The sequence below is a fragment of the Mauremys mutica genome, chromosome 1 (genome assembly GCF_020497125.1).
Source record: "Mauremys mutica isolate MM-2020 ecotype Southern chromosome 1, ASM2049712v1, whole genome shotgun sequence".
In the NCBI taxonomy this organism is placed as follows: domain Eukaryota; kingdom Metazoa; phylum Chordata; order Testudines; family Geoemydidae; genus Mauremys; species Mauremys mutica.
This window is the reverse complement of record NC_059072.1, coordinates 349,370,741-349,388,435: the sequence shown is the minus strand read 5'-3', so window position 1 is coordinate 349,388,435 and position 17,695 is coordinate 349,370,741. Positions and strand designations below refer to the sequence as shown.

At 51.4% G+C, this 17,695-nt stretch overlaps 1 protein-coding gene across 2 annotated transcripts in view; it reads left to right on the top strand.

Moving 5' to 3' along the window:
• Positions 1-2,072: 2,072 nt before the first annotated feature.
• The window catches only part of CAPN5 (calpain 5), a 132,544-nt gene continuing 116,921 nt past the window's right edge, over positions 2,073-17,695 (top strand). For both annotated transcript variants that reach the window (XM_045021273.1, XM_045021267.1), the window contains exon 1: positions 2,073-2,210. The gene's annotated coding sequence lies outside the window, so the exon portion shown is untranslated. The remainder of the gene's footprint in view (positions 2,211-17,695) is intronic.

The following is a 17,695-nucleotide window of genomic DNA, read 5'->3' as shown; positions in this document are numbered from 1 at the left end:
ACTCCCTTTGCACCCTCAGATGCATGAGATCTGGCCCCATGGACTTGTGCTCGTCCAGCTTTTCTAAACAGTCCGTAACCTGTTCTTTCACCATTGAGGGCTGCTCAGCTCCTCCCCATACTGCGCTGCCCAGTGCAGCAGTCTGGGAGCTGACCTTGTCTGTGACGATCGAGGCAAAAAAAACACTGAGTACTTCAGGTTTTTCCACATATCACTAGGTTGCCTCCCCCATTCAGTAAGGGTCCCACACTTTCCCTGACCTTCTTGTTGCTAACATACCTGTAGAAACCCTTCTTGTTACCCTTCATATCTCTTGCTAGCTGCAACTCCAGTTGTGCTTTGGCCTTCCTGATTACACCCCTGCATGCTCAAGCAATATTTTTATACTCCTCCCTAGTCATCTGTCCAAGTTCCCAATTCTTGTAAGCTTCCTTTTTGTGTTTAAGCTCACCAAAGATTTCTCTGTTAAGCCAAGCTGGTTGCCTGCCATATTTGCTCTTCTCTCTGCACATCGGGATGGTTTGTTCCTGCGACCTCAATAAGAGGAAGACAATTAACTCCTGTATCTTACATGCACCCCACTCCTGTTAATACACCCCAGTATATTAGCTTTTTTTGCAACTCAGTTCAATTTGTGATCCACTATAGCCCCTGCTCCCAATCCTTTTCAGCAGTGCTACCACCTCGACAGTTATTTCCCATTTTGCAGGGTGGATAACAATCAATGATTTAAAAAAATAAAATAAAAAAAATTGGATTTTTTTGATAAAATGCTTTTTGAGGAAGAAACCTATTTTAAGATCATTTTAATTGAGATACATTATAGCTCAACGATATCTCATCATGGAATAGGGATTATAAATTCTAATTCTATACTATGAGACAATATATTCATGGAATGTTTAAGAAAAGTTTTGTAAACGAGTTCCAATAGTTCATGGATTAGGGACCCAATCTTATGGGGTTCCAGGGGCTTCTGGATAGATTATTTAGGTTAATCTTTCTATCTACCCAATGGGACTCAGTGCTCAGTCTAGAAGATACCATCAGAGATGCTTATTTTGCAGTTCTCAAACTGTGGCTTTGTGTCTCCAGAGATAACGTGCTTGTTAACAGCAAAAATGTTTTAAAATAAATAATACATAGAGGTGAGAAATAACAGACCTCAACCCTATTGTCCCTCTGCAAATGTGTGTGCACAGAGTCAATCCTTTACCTCTCTCTAAAAGTGCAAAGTTTCCAAAAGTTCAAAGAATAAAAGCTTGGTGGGGGCGGAATAGACCTGGACAAGGAGAAGTCTGGAGATAAATGTGAGGAGGGAGAGAGAGGCAGTAGAAACAAAAGTGCAACTCTTTGAGCAGCATATTCCAGAATGCACTTTTCTGTGGAAATCCATGATTAACTCAAGTCATCCTGACTAGTGATTTAAATCAAACCCACCCTGCCATTTTGTAATTGTGCGTCACATTTTTTTCCTTCCTAAGTGCAGCACCTTTCACTTGCGTTTTATTGAATCTCACCGTTCAGCCCCATTGTCCCATTTCTCAGGGGCATTTTGAATTGCAATCCTCTCCTCCAACAGGCCCCCAACCCCTTCCCGTTTGGTGTCATGTGCATCTCTTAGAAGTGTACACGCCACTTAATTATCCAAGTCATTAATGAAAACAGTGAATAGTCCTGCTTCAGGACAGACCCCTGTGGGATCCCACCACATCCTTCCCCTTTGGCAGCAAACCCACGAACGACTCTTTGGGTCCGGTCCTTCACCCCGCTGTGGGGACAGCATCTAGATCTCACTTCCCTAGTGTGCCTGTGAGCATGTCACGTGGGACGGTGCCAACAGCCTCCTGAACTCAAGTTTCAGTGCCTCTCCCCCACTTAAACCCCCCAGCCTGGCCACTTTAAATCCCAGCTCCGAACAGCTGTGAAAGCGGGGGGGAATCACTGTCCCAGCCCCCCTTGCTGCACCAGATCCCCCCTGCACAGAGAGACACACACAGGCTAGGCTCCCTCCCTGGGAACGAGTCTCAGCCGGCGCAGGCGCAAGCTGCCTCCCCACCCCCGCGGCAGCCCCTCCCCGTGGGGGCCGGGCGGCGCTGCTGCCTGGAGCGGGCACGCAGCCTTGCCGCGGCAGAGCGGAGGCAACATCTGGCCGCCGCTGGGCGCTCTGCTGCGGAAGGAGCCGCTCTCGGGCCGAGCCCCGCCGGCAGGTGAGCTGCACCGCGGGGGCGGGCTGGGCATCAGAGCCAGGCGCCCAGCTAGGAGACCGCACCGCGGTGGGGAAGTGGCACGGAGATTGAAGGGGTTGCTGCAGGCGCCAGCGTGTTTCCATTTGCATGGGGTGTTCCCGCCCCAGCCTAAAAATCCTCCTCCAGGTGCATGGGTGTGTGTGTGTGTGTAGGGGGGTGAAATCCTCCTCCAGGTGCAGGGGTGTGTGTGTGTGTAGGGGGGTGAAATCCTCCTCCAGGTGCAGGGGTGTGTGTGTGTGTGTGTGTGTGTGTGTGTAGGGGGGTCCCTGGCTGCCTTGCAGGGGATATGGCTGGAAGTGGTGGGAGGGGGATGTTTTCCCACTAAAGAGCCAGTGTTCAAGGCGAATGAAGAGGGAAATGCGGAGTTTGGTGCCTGCCTGGCTCCATGTGGGGAGGGGAGCATCTCCCCCTCCCCCTGCCTCGTGTCTATTCTTCTGCGGCGGGTTGTGGGTTTTCAGGTTGGGTTTCCATGTGTTCCCAAGTTTGCAGCGTGTCTGTCACGCCGCAGGAGCCACAAGGAGCGGCAGAAACAACAAGGAGTCCGGTGGCACCTTATAGACTAACAGATTTATTTGGGCATAAGCTTTTGTGGGTAAAAACCCCACTTCTTCAGATGCAGGCAGGTGTTCTGCCTCCTCTCTGGGCTCTGGCGGGTGCTGGGTTAGGGTCTTTACTTGAACTCCCCTGTCAAACAGCACATCATTTCACCTTTGCCTGGGACCCAGGCAGATGCAGAGCAAGATAACTTGGAGTAAGTGGCTTTGCTGGTGTTTGCACAGGGATTTCATATGCACACCTGGCTGCAGGAGCCTTTTCCAAATGTAAACACAGTATCGACTACCTACAGGAGGCAATAGCCATCACCACGCCAGCCACACCCAGCTGGACTGCAGAACTCAAGGAGTCGAGTGGTGAGGGGCAGCAGTTCTGAGTGATGATGGGGGAGAGGTTCCAGAGCTGAGGGTCCTCTGCTGATGAGAATCCCCTGCCTCCAGAGCTCCCCAGTTCAGGAACGCTGCATAGCTAATTAAGCACCTAACTTTAAACACGAGTATTCCCACTCAAGTCAACAGTGCTCATGTGCTTCAAGTTAAGCACCTGCTTAAGTACGTTGCTGAATCGGGGCCTTAGCCTCCTAGGTCCGTCTACACAGCAGACACACCGCTAAGGCAGGGAGTTTGAGAGCCCACCGTGGGGGTACAAATAGCAGTGCAGACGTTTGGACTCGGGCTGGAGCCCAGGCTCCGAGATCCTCCCCCTTGGTTGGGTTTCCAGGCTGGAACCGGAGCCTGGGGTCTGACACCTACACTGCTGTTTTTAGCCCTGCCGCGTGAACCTGATCGGGCTCCGAGACTCGCTGCTGCAAGTCATTTTTTGCGGTGTAGGCGCCCCTATGTCGCTGGTGGCCCCTGCGCTCCTGCCAGTGGTGGCACTGTGCTGCGGCTAGCAACGGGGGAACATTTTGGGCAAAAAATCCTAATGTCAATACCCATCCAGAGACCCCCATGCACTGCCCTGTGTTAGGGCAACAATGGGTCCTGCTGCTGCAGCCTGCTCTGACCAGGGGTCTATTCACGGAGGTGCTGAGTACCCCCACCTCCAGCTGAAGTCAGTGGGAGCTGCAGGTGCGTGACACCTCTGAAAGTCAGGCCCCTCGGAGTTGAAAAGCCAGGAGCTGCCTGGATCCTGCACCAACCCTGCTACTGCTGGTGAGCTGAGCCAGAGGGAAACTTTTGGCAAAGAAGCCTCATATAGACTTCCCCTTAGACAGCTAGGAGCCAGGGACGCTGCCCACTCTGTAGGGATCACAGGCACAAATGCACACAGCTAATTTACCTGCCTTGCATGTCCTGAAGGGGGGTGTGGGTGTGGCTTACATGTTTGGCACTCGGATTTATCACGAGAGCAGGACTGCCTAGCCAAGGGGGTGCCATAGTATTCGCTCCTCCGTGTTCTGAGCCTTGTGGTGCAGGAAAGTAAGCGGTTTGTTTGGGGATGGGGTGGGGGTGAATAATCAGCCATGAAACAGAGGTAAAAGCAGGGCAGTGAGCAGGAAAATTCCTGTTACAGTCTCTGGCTGCTTTTTCTTGCTGCATCTGTCTGGCTGGAGTAGGGAGGAGGACAGGGAAAGTGCTCGGGGACCACTCTGAAAAGAGGCAGGGGCATGTTTGTGTGTAGCCACATGGCTGAGCTGGTGTTTTATCTGGCAGGTGGCGGTGTTCCAGCTGCCCGATTTTATTGCTACACTGTTGTGTAACCAATAGTGATTTCAGAGAGCGTTGCTGTATGTGCTGGTGCTTGTTAGCATAGCGATCTTCCGTGTGGCTGACTTTGTGCTCGAGTCAGCACAAGGCAATCCTCTCTTTAGGTAACAGATTACGCCGGCTGGAATTACGTGCACCAGTGACACCACCTGCTGCGAGTGCCTACAGTCAGATCATCCCATGATTGGACCCTTAGTGGCAGTCATGATGGAAAGTCAAAGACAAAAGAGCTGGCACAGGGCTAAGAACCAGGGACTTGATCTGGGAAGATAAATAGCTCCCTTGGTTCCTATCAACTTCTGTGGGTGGGCAGTCAGTGTAGCATGCTGGCCAGATGTGTGTCTGTCCCGCTGCGTGGCAGATCTACAGAGAAAGGCCACTGGCTGGCGTTCACAGCTAATGAAGTTAGCCCTTCTGCTTCAGTTGTAGAATCTGTGCTTTGAAGCTAAAGAGCCAGGGTTTGATCCCTGTTGACGGCCCCTCCAGGGAGGTGATTACACTCTGCACCTTGCAGGACTGTTCCTTGGAAGAAGTGCAGTCGGTGTACTTTGTAGCACTCATCTGAGCTAAAGGAGAATCTCCATTAGCTGTTAGCAGTACAGGGTCTATGACCCAAAGTTGAATAGTTATAAATATATGCTGTAGAGGGCAGCAGTGTGTGCGCATGTGCATGCACACACACACCAGTATATTACGTGTTTGTTCTCTAGCTATGCACATATTACATGCATGCTGCTTATTGGTTTGACTGGTAGGGTAATAGTTATTCTTAACATGCATTGGACGTCTTTTGAAACAAGCGCTGTTTGTCCAGACTCCTTTTCTCTGCTCCTCCACTCTCTTCTGCCAGAGATCTGCCGAGACGAAGAAACTGAAAATACAGGGCTGGGTTATTCTTGAGGAGCCCATCTGGGTGGTGACTTAACAGGCCATTTTGGTGACTTGTGTGAGGAAGTGAAACTTCCCACAGACCGATCAACGGTCTGATAGGCTGCTGCTGCTGCTATTTACATTTGTATTGCAGTATCACTTACGAGCCCTAGTACTGGGCCAGGACCACGTTGTGCTGGCAATGGCCTCCCCACCCCATTGACTTTCCCCTGCATTTCTTCTCAGGCCCCTTTGCCAGATAAACCACTACCCTGCTGCTGCCCTTTCCCCCGAATTATTTAGTCTGTGCCTGGCTTTTACAGTAGCAAGCGCAGTCAGAGGTGCTGTTATACCAGTATTGAATATGGAGTCCCTGAACTGCCCATCTATCTAAGGTTCTCATATGGCTCCCATTACTGTGGTACCTGAGTGCCTCACAATTCTTTAATGTATTCATTCTCCCAGCACCCCTGTGAGGTTATGGAAGTGCTCTTATCCCCATTTTACAGAGGGGGAACTGTGGCAAAGGCAGGCTAGGTGACATGCCCAAGGTCACACAGGAAGTTTGTAGCAGAGCAGGCAATCAACCCTGATCTCCCATGTTCCTGCCGCTGGTCCTGTGGGCCTGCCTGTGCATGCATGAAACGATTTAGGAGGAGACACTTTGCATCTGTAAAGGCAGCAAAATTCCCACTGTCGGAGCATAAAGGTCAGCATGCCCCAGGAAGGGAAGGGCACCGTGGAAAGCATTCTGCCTCATGGTATATTACATTTCTGACTTTGCATCGTGCAAATGTAATTTTGCTTCTGGCACCTGGCGACGTCCAGCCACATCGCCTAGCTAAGGGGCGGCTTTGCTTTTACCTTTTTGTAAAACAACAAAACACCTAGAAAATCAAGAACAAAACCTCCTCACATTAAGAGCCTGATCGATTCCCAGGCTTTAGATTGGGCCCTATGAGCATGTTCCGATTGTGCTTCCCTGACTTTTGAGTGCAACCCTAACTGGCCACTGGTGCATGTTGGTTACCGTACAGTCTCTAGTTACATGCTCACAGCTGGTTATTTCCAGGATTCCCCGCCTCGTTCCCTGAGCACTGTCTACCCCAGGTCCTTTTCTGCAGAACTGCCGCTTAGCCAGTCGGTCTCTAGTCTGTAGCAGTGCATGGGATTCTTCCGTGCTACGTGCAGGACTCTGCACTTGTCCTTGATGAACCCCATCAGATTTCTTTTAGCCCAATCCTCCAATTTGTCTAGGTCACTCTGGACCCTGTTCCTACCCTCCAGCCTATCTGCCTCTCCCCCCAGCTTAGTGTTATCCGCAGACTTGCTGAGGGTGCAATCTTCAGGGTCAGATCCCCTAACTCAAGCAGGGGGGTAGCTGATAGCCTCTTCGCTTCCCCCCTTAACTCTTTAGTGTCTCAGCCCCTGCTGACATCTTCCAACTATCTCAAGAAGAAGCCTCCTCTAACTGCATCCTATAGGATATGACCCTGGGGATGGGGTCCTGAACATCCTTCTCTTGTGCTCTGGTGTCACAGGGCGAGTCTGGCAGGCTCTCTCCCCAGCATCCCAAAGCCTTGTGGGAAGACCTAGGCGCACGGGAGGCAGCAGAAGGCCTGATCTACTACACAGGGATAAAAGACCTCCAACCTCGCAGGGTCCCAGAGCTCAGGCTGCAGCCCAAGCATCTACACAGCGATTTTTCAGCCCTTGAACCCAGGCCAGCAGCAAGTTTTTAGCCCTGTGTAGACACAGCTTTAGGGGCCTGGACCGTGCATGGATGCAGCAGTGAGAGCTGCTCCCACTCCCCTGGCTCAAGCACTTCCAGTTCATTAGAGACAGTCAGGGCCGCTCCAAGGTTTTTGCTGCCCCAAGCAGCAAAAAGAAAAAGAAAAAAAAAAAGAGCCGTGATTGCGATCTGCAGCTCTACCACCGCTGTTTCAGTCTTCGGCGGCAATTCCGCCGCTGGTCCTTCGCTCCGAGAGGGAGTGAGGGACCCGCCGCCAAATTGCCACCGAAGACCCGGACGTGCCGCCCCTCACCGTTGGCCGCCCCAAGCAGCTGCTTGCTGGGCTGGTGCCTGGAGCTGGCCCTGGAGACAGTGGGCCAGGATTGCACCAGGGGAGAATGGGAGCAGCTCTATTGAGTTCTTTGGAGCTACCTTGATTTACACTAGCTGAGATTCTGTGTGTGGCCCGTCCCTCCCATTCCCCACTGCAGCAAAGTTCGCCCTTTCCTGCCCTTAGTTTTCTGATTCACCTCATCGCTATGTATGTAGCTGGGGCCACTTTAATACTGACCTTGGGCTGAATCTAAAGCAAACCTCCGCTGGAGTAGAGTCATTGTGTTAAACAATGGGCCTGATTCTCCAGCCTGAGGATATGGGTAACTCCCCTTGGCTACAATGGAAACAGGAATTACTGCCTTCATGCTTCTGACCTAACTCTTCTCCACCCCTTTTTCTTTCGGCAGGGGGTTTTCTCCACCTGCCCCCCAAAAGATTTTCTTTGTTGGGAAGAGACTAGGATATCTTTTTTCTTGTTCTTTCCCTTTAGATGTAGCCTGTTGTTTTCCCAGCCTCGTCTGCCTCCCCCCCTCCCCGGTGATGTGGATTGACACTTGCCTGCTGGTTTTTATTAAACTGCTGCTACGAATCACTGTACCTGTCTTGGAATCACTGTGGGGTCGGGGAGCCGGCATCCCTAGTGCTAGAGAAGATACCTTTGCAAGGCCTAGTCATACTGACCAGGGGTCCAGCTGGATGATGATCTGGGCATGGGACCTGTTTGTTGGACCTGATCCAACTCCAGTTATCTGCAGTGGAAGTTGGGTGGGTCCTTGGTCTACTCTGGAGCAAATGTGCTACGTATACTTATGGTGTATTATAGGTGGTTTATGATAATAGTACGCTGACTTTTTCCCCCTAGAAAGCAACTTGCGATGTAATGGCTTTTTCTGTCCCCTGATACGCCCAGAGGTGGTGAATTTTTATTACTTGTGCCAGGTATTATCCCACCATATAATTATATCCTGCTCCTTTTAATCGTTCCAGGCAGTGTAACTCTAAACCTGTTTCTTCACCAAGTGTCCTAATGCTCTGGCACAGGGTCTGAGTACCCAGGCCAGGAGAGGGCATTCAGGTGATTTGGGAAAGCCCTTCCCTCTCCTTAGTAGTGTCAAGGGAGGAGATCCATGCATTTGTGACCTGCCCTTGAGGAACAGAGAGGGGTTTTTTTCCCCTGTTGTTACTTGGGAAGACCATGTAAATTGTAACTCTCTAGATTCCCAGAAGAAAGATTACCTTCAAATGGAGATAGGTTCAGTGTGTGTATCAATAATTTAAGGGTGAACGAACATTACAGGGATATTATCCCCAAACTAAGCATTATAAACACAGGAAATTTAGAGTTAAAGTTGCACTTAAAAGCAATCCAACTATACTCAGGAATTCATAGTAAAGACCCAAAAAAACCTTAACTCTGCCCTGTTGGAGGCAGTGTGGCATAGTGGATGGAGCACTGGACCGGGACTCAGGAGAGAGCTGGGCGCTATTCCCAGCTCTGTGAATGGCTTGTGGGGTGATATTAAGTGAGTCACTTCACCACCAGTTGCCTCGGTTTCCCCATCTGTACAATAGGGATAATGATGCTGACGTCCTTTGTTACCCTGAGATCACTGGATGGAAAGTGCTACATAAGAGCTAGGCAGTATAACAACAGTGTAATGCAATGACCATCCAATTGTGATTAAGGCACCCTAGTGTGTGGCTTTGTGTCGGCTGCTGAGCCGGTTGTGTGCTCCGTGTGGGGGTGACGAACACCCCTGAGTGAGCCTGAAGTGAAAACACAATGGAGACAAGGCGTGTGTGTTCTCCTGTGGGGTAACAAGGCAGGGTCAGCCTCTGACAGGTATAGGGCTGACCCTGCCTCGTTACCCTGCATTAAGCTAAAACGCCTTGTCTCCATGTGTTTTCACCTGGAGATGGCTCACAGGCATTAGCTACCCCCAGGGTCTGGTCTGAGGGCTGCATACAGGACACAGCTGGCTCTGTTTTACCCATATTCTTTGGCCTTCCTTTCCTCAGCTGCTTGAAAGTGTCTGATCTGTTCTGTCCCGTCCCTCATTCCCACTGTAGGGCAGAGAAAATCCCTTAAAAAATCTAGTCCCTCCAGGCCTCAGCAGCCGCTTCTTGCCCCAAGAAAAACCCTCTAGCAGCTACACCTTCCTTAGCAGGGCCTTGTCCGGGAAAGCCCAGCACAGTCAGACTGCGCAGAGCTGGTTTTACTGGTTTTCTAGGGCTGTGTGAACAGTGCTCTAGGGGGTACCGGCTGGCTTACAAAGCAGCCAGTAAGCAATTAAAGGCTTGATCCTGCAGTTCTTACGCAAGTACAGCTTCCCATCAAAGTGAGTGGGAGGCTTGCTCAGGTGAAGGCTGCAAGATCAAGCCCTTACGCAAGGTGCCCAGGTGCCTTGCACCTGTTGCTGGGGTCTAGCATCAGCCCCTGTGGCTATGAAGTCGCCCGGCTGATCATTTCCTAGGCTCTTCTTGGTGATGTCTCACAGCAGGGTGCCGTTACTCCAGTGACAGTTACATTGGGGTGAGGTGGGGGAGTTAACAGAATTAGTGGTCACGAGAGAGGCTGATGTAATTAAAGGAAACTTCTCAAGTGCCTGGGGAAGTGAAATTCTCCCACTTGTCAAGGGTAAGTCTCAGGGGATCCTTGTGACTTGCTTGTCTTCTGCAGGCATGGGGGGTGCTTAGAGACACACTCTGGCCTTTCCGAACCCCCACTGAGAGAGGGTGTACATTTCTGTCAGCTGCCACTGAGGATACCTTGGTTCCTTTGTTTCAAAGAACTGTGGCTGGGTTTCTCCACGCCCCAACAAGGGGAAGGTAACCTAGGTACCCTCCCGCAGCCTGTTAGGACTGTCAGCAGGGCTTCTTGTGTTTCTTTGTGTTACGGTAGCAGCAGGGGGCCCCGGCGGAGATCAGGCCCCCATGTGCTAGGTGATGTGAGTGCACATAGACCCTGGAGAGGTCACAGTGCAAACAGCACAGGAAGTATTATCTCCATCCTACAGGTGGGGAACAGAGGGTACTGTCCACACTGTGATAAAGGAGCCTCGATATGGCTCGGGTCAGCTGATTCGGGCTCGTGGGGCTTGGGCTGGGAGGCTATAAAATATCAGCGTAGACGTTTGGGCTTTGGAGGGGGGAGCCTGAATATTTACACTGCAGTTTTATAGCCCTGCAGCCCCCACCCTCCTGCCGGCCTCAGTCAGGTGACCAGGGCCAGCCACAGGTCTTCTGTCGCAGTGCAGTCATGCCCTGAGGGTCTGAGGGCTTGTCTATACGAACTTTTGTTTGTGGCAAGCTGGGGTGTCCGTTTACCTCACACTAGTGTGCCATGCACTACGTGTCCATGTGGGTCCTGCTGCCGCGCACTAAAAGCTCCCTCATGCACTTTGATCTACTCTACTTGGGAACAGGAGTGGACCAAACTGCACTAGGGGACTTCTAGTTCGCAGCAGACGCTCAGGGCAAGGCAGTTACACCTCAGCTTGCCATGAGCTAAGAGTTTGTACAGACAAGCCCCGAGACTGTGGGTACGTCTACTGCACTGTACACCTGGGTCTATGGACTTGTACTCTGTGTTCCCAAACCCGAGCTGGAGTGTCCACACTGGCTTGTAAATCTGGGCTTACAATTTCTGGACCAGGGTCTCACAGCCATACTAATACGTCCATACTCGACTAGGCAGATCTTCTGACTCAGGTCTGCGGTGTGAGCTGTGTCCACACTGCAAAATGACAGGGTTTGGACCCGAGTCACAGTGGGACTTGGGCGCTGATCCATGCCCCTAGCAGAGTTTTAGGACACAGGACCTGAATGCTCGCTGGCCCAACTCAGGCTCATTTGTGTGGATGGAAAAGGGGCTTGGGCTCAAACCTGAGGCAGAGCCCGGGCTTAGTGTGCAGTGTGGACATAACCTAAGTGACTTGCCCAAGGTGACACAGGGAATCTGTGGCAGAGCCAGGAATTTAACCCAGGTCTCCTGGACTGCGTCCAGTGCCTGAACTACAAGACCTTCTTCCCCTCTCTCTTAGGGACTGTTGGGAGGGGAACTCCTGACCCATAGAAACTATTGCTCAGAGATCAGCCTGACCCCAAACCCTGGATCCAAATGAACTCCCAAGCTTTAGGACAGGTGGATCCCAAGTTTGTAGCTCAGGTCTGTCTCTGCTCTGTTGTTTGTAGGTCGCTGTGGGTCTTTACGAGATTCTGTAAAATGTCCTGCTGACTTCACTAGGAGTGGGAGGAGGTACTAGCTGTGCTAAATGGCTGTAGTTTAGCAGAAGTCTTTGAAATATGTTGAGTTAAGCCCTCCTCACCCTGGTCCATGCAGACAGCTGCTTCTTATCCACACAAGGATAAGACTCCTGTGGAGTCCTGGAGAAATCTTTTTAACACCGCCTGTAAAGTTTATTCACAATGGCAGGAGATGGACATTAGATTGAGGGGAGGTGGGCAGGGCTCTGAGTTACTATAGAGAATTCTTTCCCAAGTATCTGTCTGATGGGTGTTGCCCACATTCTCAGGGTCTAGCTGGTCTCCATATTTGGGATCCGAAAGGAATTTCCTCACAGGTCAGATTCACAGAGACCCTGGGTTTTTCACCTTCCTCTGCAGCATGGGGCATGGGTCACTTGCAGGTTTAAACTAGTGCAAATAGTGAATTCTCTGTAACTTGATGTGTTTAAATCATGATCTGAGGATTTCAGTAACTCAGACAGAGATTAGGGTTCTGTCACAGGAATGAGTGAGTGAGGTTCTGGAGCCTGCAACGTGCAGGAGGTCAGACTAGATTATCAATGGTCGGTTCTGGCCTTAAAGTCTGTGAGAAGCAGCCTGTTGCCTGAGTAACTGTTCGAGGCCTGATTCTCTCTCTAGTTACACGTGGGAGCAAGGTGCCGTGTGGCTGTCAGGGAGGTGACTAGCAGTGCCGTAACAAGGGCGAGGCGAGTGAGGCACTTGCCTTGGGAGCACAAAGCGGACAGGCGCGGCTCTACTGCGATCGGCGGTGCTTCGGCGGCAGCTCTACCGCTGCCACTTCTTCCGCGGCAATTCGGCGGCGGGTCCTTCTCTCTGAGAGGGACTCAGGGACCGGCCACTGATTGCCGCCAAAGAAAGAATGAAGCGAGACGGCAATTCGGTGGCAGGTCCTTCCCTCTGACAGGGACTCAGGGACCTGCCACCGAATTGCTGCCGAATAGCCTGGAGCCGGCCCCTGCCTCGGATGCAAAAATTCCTTGTTACGGCTCTGGTGACTAGCGCATAAAGCCTGCAGGGGGATTGCTGCTATGTGGTTAAATATCAGAGGGGTAGCCGTGTTAGTCTGGATCTGTAAAAGCAGCAAAGAATCCTGTGGCACCTTATAGACTAACAGACGTTTTGCAGCATGAGCTTTCGTGGGTGAATACCCACTTCGTCGGATGCAAGATTAAATGTGTGGTTAAAGTCTCTGTACGAGGAGTTACCTGAGCGAAGAGAGGAGGGTTTATAAAGGGACAGTGACACCACAACAGGTAGGTGACTGTTCTGCTCCACTAAAGTTGCCCCAGAGTTGCTGTAAAGTGAACGTCTGTCAGCAGAAGAGCTGGCCAATACCTTGCCAGGATGTACAGCTCCGGGTGGGTGTGCTTAGCAGCCAGCAAAGCCCAGGCGTGCTGCTCTGGGCCATCATGTTGAGGGGAAATGCTAAGGAGAAGCCTCAACAAACCCTTCCAGGAAAACGCCCCGCCACGCTGCAGCCTGGGCAGGGGCACGGCGTCCTGCCACGCCCACACATCCTAGGAGTGGGCATCCGGCCACGCCCACATGGGCTGTGTGTGGGTAAGGGGAACCGCTCCTATGGAACCACGTAAAATGTGCCACGTGGGGGCGGGGGCCTGTGTGGCCCATACCCAAAACACCGTGTGCGGCGCGGCCCTTTGCTGTAGATGCCCCCTGCCACAAGCAAGGACATGCCCCCGTTGTGTCTCATAGGCAGAGCCTGGTGTGCCTGCCGTGCCATGCCACTGCGCAAATGGCCTTAACGTGATCGGTTCTGATCCTCAGACACTCTCCTCAGCCCGGCACGTTCTGGCGCGGGCAGCAATGCACGGCTCTGTAGTGGGGATGCAGGCCGTGCCGTCCAGCATGGTGTGAGCTGTGGAGTGCAGAAAGGGCAGGACGAACTCTTCAGCCCAGAAACTGCTGTAACATGGGCTGGGGCAATGTGCCTTGCGGGCCCTCCCTGAGAGTCTGCTGCGTACAGAGCAGACTCTCACTGGGGGCCTGGCTCGGGGAAGGTTTTCCACTAGAGTTGTTGGGTGAGCCAGAACATCCCCAAACGCTGGGAGACGGTCTCACCTAGATCTGGACTTTGTGACTAGTCTATGAGGGTTGAGCTAAAACCCTGGATGCAGAGATCCTGGAACTCTGGGATTGTCCTGAACCGGAGGTGACCTGGGCACCTCCCTGGGTCTATAGTGCTGCATAATTTAATCAATGGGGGAAAAAATCCATGGCCCTACCACACCTGCAGGTGAGGAGGAAAACAGCTGAGGGCAGTCCTGCCAGGATGCAGTGCCAGATAGACAGAGCACATATCACCATGGTGATTAAGCCAGTTTAGATCTCTATCAACTCTTAATTAGGGGAGTGCACCCATTGTAGATATGCCAAGCCTGTGTTGGCACTTGGCAATGAGTCACTACTAAAGGTTGAGCTGGGCAGGTGCTTCCCTATGAGTATAACAGCGTGGTCTTCCTTCTCTGTTTTCATTTGAAAGGAGACTGAAACTCTCTCTAACCTTTGGAGTTTCAAGGAAAGCCTTCAAGATGTGACCCGGGGCAGGGATGTCTGCCTGAGTCTGCAGACAGCCTAGACCTTCCTTGTATCAGGAAGTGGTGTGGTGTGTGTCAATGCCGTCCGTAGTAGTGGTCATTAATGTGCCCTATCAACACTTCAGTGTTGTGCTCATAAAGCAGTGACCTGTGATGTCTTTGGCACTGAGCTAGCAGCAGTGCATATTTACAGCTCTATAAATGATTGTTACAGTAATGGGACCAACGGCAGTTGGAGCGGGGGCATAGCCTTGTGCTATAGTTTATCTACGCTAGGAATTCTCTGGAACCGTGAAACTTCGGTTATCTGAACTCCAGACCTCTCAGTCCTGGTCCCCAAAGTCCATTACTTCCACTACAAACTCTCCCGCCCAACCTGAACTATTCCCCTTACCCTCGTACCATTCAGATAATTGAGGCACGTGTCGAACGTCTAGACCAGGGGCTCTCAACCTTTCCAGACTATTGTATCCCTTTCAGGAGGCTGATTTGCCTTGTGTTACCCCCAAGTTTCACCTGACTTTAAAACCTACTTGCTGACAAAATCAGATAGAAAAATACAGAAGTGTCACAGCCACACTGTTATTGAACAATGGCTGACTCTCGCTCACTTTTACCATATCATTATAAAATAAATCAATTGGAATATAAACACTGTGCTTACATTTCCGCGTATAGTATATAGAGCAGAATGAACAGGTTGTATGAAATTTTAGTTTGTACTGACATCGCTAGTGCTTATTATGGAGCCTGTTGATGTACCCCCTGGGAGATCTCAGAGTACCCCCAGGGGTATGTGTACCCCTGGCTGAGAACTACTGGTCCGGACTGGTGTTACTGGGTAGGGGCCCAGTCCTGCTCCCTTTGCAGACAATGAGGCGCTTTCCATTAGCTTTAATGGGAGATTCTTTTGCAGTAGACAACACAAGTGTATGTTCAGTCCACACCTACAAAGACAACATCCCAAGGGTAACCCATGTGGGTGCTAACAGAGAGTTCCTGGGAAACAGCCACAGCAAAGCAAAGCATGAGTCAGGGGATGGCTAATGCTTACAGTAGGCTAATAAGTAATCAGGTCTGTCAGATGCCCAATGATTTAGACCATAAACTCTTTAGGTCATGAACCTAGAGCTGAACTGAAACTCTGAGAGTATCACCGTTCCATTAGAGAGACTCAAAGGCCTTTTCCTTTTGGGTGGAGAAGGGGTGTGCGTCTCCAGGCAATCTGAACGTTGATGGGAAGAGATGTTTGTATATAAGGGGTCTGAATATCCTCCAGGTCATAGTCCCCATCCCCCTTCCCTCCCAGAATATAATGATCCCCCAAATGCTCGTTTGTGACACTCCCTCGTGTCTTGTCTCAAGCCGGATTGAAAGCTCTCTGGGGTAGGGACTGTCTCTGTGTCTGTACAGTGAGGCCTGGAAGAAGATTCCTGTAATTTACCAGAGCTGTGATTTGTTACGAGCCCTGGGGAGTTGGGCTTGCTCAGGATGTGTGGCTTCATGAGCCCACTCTCTCTTTCACAGCTCCTGCTGCTGCTTGTAATTATTAACTGGCTTGGCAGGAAGCAAGTGGGTCAGGGCCACTGAGAGCACAGAGGGAGGAAATGAGGAATTGATATGCCAAGAAGTGTATTATTCAGGGGGAGGGATAGCTCAGTGGTTTGAGCATTAGCCTGCTAAACCCAGGGGGGCCACTTAGGGATCTGGGGCTAAAATCAGTACTTGGTCCTGCTAGTGAAGGCAGGGGCTGGACTCAATGACCTTTCAGTTCTACGAGATAGGTATATCTCCATATATTATTTGGAGGGTGGTGAAGCACTGGAATGGGTTACCAAGGGAGGTGGTGGAATCTCCTTCCTTAACTTTTTAAGGCCCGGCTTGACAGCACCTTGGCTGGGATGATTTAGTTGGGGATTGGTCCTGCTTTGAGCAGGGGGTTGGACTAGATGACCTCCTGAGGTCCCTTCCAACCCTGATATTCTATGCTCTGCAGAGCTCAGTAATAGATCTTTCTTTACTGGTTGTATGCTGCATCTTGAGCTCTAGATGAAAAGTCATGGGGTGGGAGGGTGGGGTTGGGACATAACAGCTTCTTCCATGTTCTGATATGTGCTTAGTGCTTTGGAGCAGCCCGGGAGGCCATGTGTGCTGTATGTGCAGTTTCTGTGCACAGCAAAGAGGAACGGTCATCGGAGATGGGCCAATTATGGCCTCTCCATTAAGGTGAGCGGAGTGGAGCCAGCAAGGAGAGGGAGCCTTCCCGTCACACCAGACTTTAGAGGAGAGTGTTTGCTCCCTGGGCATTCACGGGGAAGAGCTATGCTCCATGCCAAGCTCCCGCTGCAGATCCCTCTGATACTGGAGCAGGGTTAATGGGTTAGTTCCCACTGGGGCCACTGCCCGGCTGTTACTGCACAGACACAGAGGGTAGCTAATGCCAGCATTGTAGTGGGGGGTGGTTTGGGCATCTGGCTGTGCTGAGATGTGTGGGTCTCGGGTTATTTGCTCTTTTAGGGGGCTGAAGCACCCTGCTCCTACACCTGGCACAGGAGGAACTCCTGACCCTTCCCCCGATAGAAAAGCTGGGAAAGAAGGCGTGGGACTTCCTGCCCTGCACAGGTTTCTCCGGTGTGGGGGAGAGGCTGTTGCCGACAGGCTTAGCTGATCCAGACAGGTTAACTGGGCTGGAAGGAGCCGGGAGTTTCGTGGGAACTTGTTTGCTGCTTTGAGTTTGGCTTTTGCCTCTTCCGCAAGGTTCCCCCTGAATTTCAGACTCCAAGAACCCCCAGATCTCCAAAGAGAAAGGGACTGGTCTTGCTGGTGCAGTGTGGTCCAGTGGGTACAACACTGGGCGGGTCTCCGCTCTCCATGCTCTGCCACTCACCTCCTGGGAGTCCTTGGGCAAGTCACTTCACCTCTCTGGCTCGCTGTTTCCTCTGCCGATTCCTTGCCTGTCTTGTCTAATTACATCGGGGGTGCGTGTGTGTGTACATATGTACAGCACCCAGCTCACTGGAGTCTTGATCTCAGTTGGAGGCTTCTGGTAGATGCTACTGTAAGGCTGTGACAGAGCGATTCTGGCGGGACCCAACTGAGAGTGCCAAATCAGGACCAATTGCTCAAACAGGGCAGTTACAGCCCTAGGCTGGGGTTTTTCCACCTCTAAGGCAAACCAAACCAGCCAGACAAAAAGGACTTTGGTCTCACCCCACTGGCTAACCACAAGTCACACAAGCAATTTCCTTAGACACTCCAGTCTCCCAGTATCACCACCAGTGCACTCGTCCTGGGGATAAATGGTTATGAAAACCAACACCCCAATAAAAGAAAAAGGTTCTCTCAATCCCAAAGGACCAAGCCCCAGACCCAGGTCAATATGCACATCAGATCTTACCCACAAATCACGCTGTTGCCAAT